Below are 2405 nucleotides of genomic sequence, written 5' to 3'. Positions count from 1 at the left end.
CATTTTTGGGTTCTTTATGTTACTATCACAATTTCAGTACACTGCATTTGTGTTCTTTACCACATCATGCCTCGTGAGTTGTCTTTTAAAACAGTGATTGAGTATGTGATAAAGTTTGAAAGTGGAAAAAATAATGGCGAACAAATTCAAACTCTGCCATTTAATGGACACAGAAAAACTCAGCACAAGTCAGTCATATGCTTGCTTGTAGGTGTAATTTCTTGTCTTCATTCTTCATCTTTAGTCTTGAAAATGCAAAAAAAATAAAAAATTATAAAATTGATTTTATTGAAAATGTTTCATAGATTTTATGTATAAAAAGTAACTTTTCTCTACATAATCATCATCTGTTGTTACCTTCCCAGCTTCACGGCTCTTGGCTCTCAGCTTGTTGACCTGGGACTCAGCGATGTCAGCGCGCTCATGAGACTCCTCCAGCTCATGCTGCACCTTCCTATACCTGGACAGGTGAGTGTTGGCCTGCTCCTCCTGTTACGATTACACAAAGATATCCAACCCCTTTCAGAGCATTGCACTCATGGCACTGAGTGTATTGAATAGAAAATGTCAAAACTTCACACTCAAGACATTTGACATTAGACTTACAGCTTCTTCAGCTTGGCGTTTGTAGGCCTTCACTTTCAGCTGCAGCTTGTCTACCAGATCCTGCAGTCGAGTCACGTTCTTCTTGTCTTCCTCAGTCTTTGGGTGTAAAAATTGTTCATGGTCTTGGTTAAACTATGTATGTTATCATGTAAGGTGTTAAATATCTAATTTGTGTGTAGTTTTACCTGGTAGGTGAGCTCCTTCACTCTCCTTTCATATTTGCGCACTCCTTTCACAGCGTCTGCACCACGTCTCTGTTCAGCTTCAACTTCAGCCTCCAACTCATGCACCTTCAGTAGAGAGTTATTGGTATCACCTGTGAAATCTCTGCCATGGCCAGTTCATCTAAGGGTTACTCTCACTAGGCGATCTGAACCATGCCCGAGCACCCCCAAAGTCTGGTTCTTTTGACTAGTGTGATCACTCTGTACCATGCCCGAGCACGGTACACTGAACCATGTCCTGGCCCGCTTGAAGAGGTGAGCCAGAGCATGGTTCAGTTGGGTTCTGGCACTATATGCATGTAGTGTGATCGCTAACTGCACCGGCGCATGGAACAGCTACTAATTGTGTGTGCGCTACTGTCATATTTTCAATAAAAGACATTTATTACTACTGGAAAAGTAGCAATTTTCAGAGTGCGGTATAATAGCACTCTGGCTCATTAAAAGGCAACCATTCCTAGTATGAGTACACCCTAAGTCTGTATTTAGTCTGTAATTTACCCTGGACTCCAGTTTCTGGAGCTGTTTCTTTCCACCCTTCATGGCCAGACTCTCAGCCTCATCCAGACGGTGCTGCAGGTCTTTGACAGTCACCTCCATGTTCTTCTTCATCCTCTCCAGGTGAGCACTGGTGTCCTGCTCCTTCTTCAGCTCCTCAGCCATCATGGCAGCCTGAAATATAAGCCAATGAAAATGAGCTAACCAATATACTGTAGATAGAATTAGCTTCCAGGAATGGTCTCTTTGCTACCACATGCAGCTAAACAAAGTCAAATAACTGTTTCAATTAGCATAGAGTAACAGAATGCAAACACCCACATCAGTGATGGCCTTCTTGGCCTTCTCCTCTGCATTTCTGGCCTCCTGGACTGCATCATCCACCTCACCTTGAACCTGGACAAGGTTTAGATTTGAAGATTATCCACATCTTTCTTACCTTATCAAAGTTTCTTTGCTTCTTGTCAAGGTTGGCAGCCAATGCATTTGCCCTCTCCCCATCAACCATGAGGTCCTCTACTTCCCCCTGCAGTCTCTGTTTGGTCTTTTCCAGTGAGGCACACTTGGAGTTCACTGCCTCAATGGATTCTTCAGCATCCTGCAGACGCTGTGCCAGCTTTTTCCTGAAGAAATTGGTATTAAATTATGAAATCTTATTAATATTTGTGATATTAAATGTAGGGTATTGAAGACTTTTTTCTTTGCTGTATTTACTTGGCTTCCTCAAGCTCTTCAGTGCGTTGGATGGCATCAGTCTCATATTTGGCTCTCCACTGGGCCACTTCACTGTTGGCCTTAGACATTCCACGCTGGAGTTCAGCTTTGGCCTCCTGCTCCTCCTCATACTGCTCTCTGAGCAAATCACAGTCATGGCGGGCAGACTGAACTGCATGGGCCAGAGCATTCTTGGCCTATAAGGCAGCACATTTTGGGATTTTAAACACTCTACCATCTATACAATGATTTGGATAAAAAAAAACATTAAAAATAATTTGATTATCAAAACAAAATAATATGTGCAACTCTACCTTCACTTCTTCCTCAACATGTCTTTTGAGATCCTCAATTTGCTGAGTA

The 2405-nt window shown here is 42.4% G+C and overlaps 1 pseudogene; it reads right to left on the bottom strand.

Annotated features, from left to right (window-relative positions):
* Positions 1–145: 145 nt before the first annotated feature.
* Positions 146–2405, bottom strand: part of LOC107570317 (myosin heavy chain, fast skeletal muscle-like) — a 7720-nt pseudogene continuing 5460 nt past the window's right edge.

The sequence above is a fragment of the Sinocyclocheilus grahami genome, unplaced genomic scaffold (assembly GCF_001515645.1).
Source record: "Sinocyclocheilus grahami isolate Dianchi unplaced genomic scaffold, SAMN03320097.WGS_v1.1 scaffold1440.1, whole genome shotgun sequence".
Taxonomy (NCBI): domain Eukaryota; kingdom Metazoa; phylum Chordata; class Actinopteri; order Cypriniformes; family Cyprinidae; genus Sinocyclocheilus; species Sinocyclocheilus grahami.
This window is presented reverse-complemented; position numbering and strand designations above follow the sequence as displayed.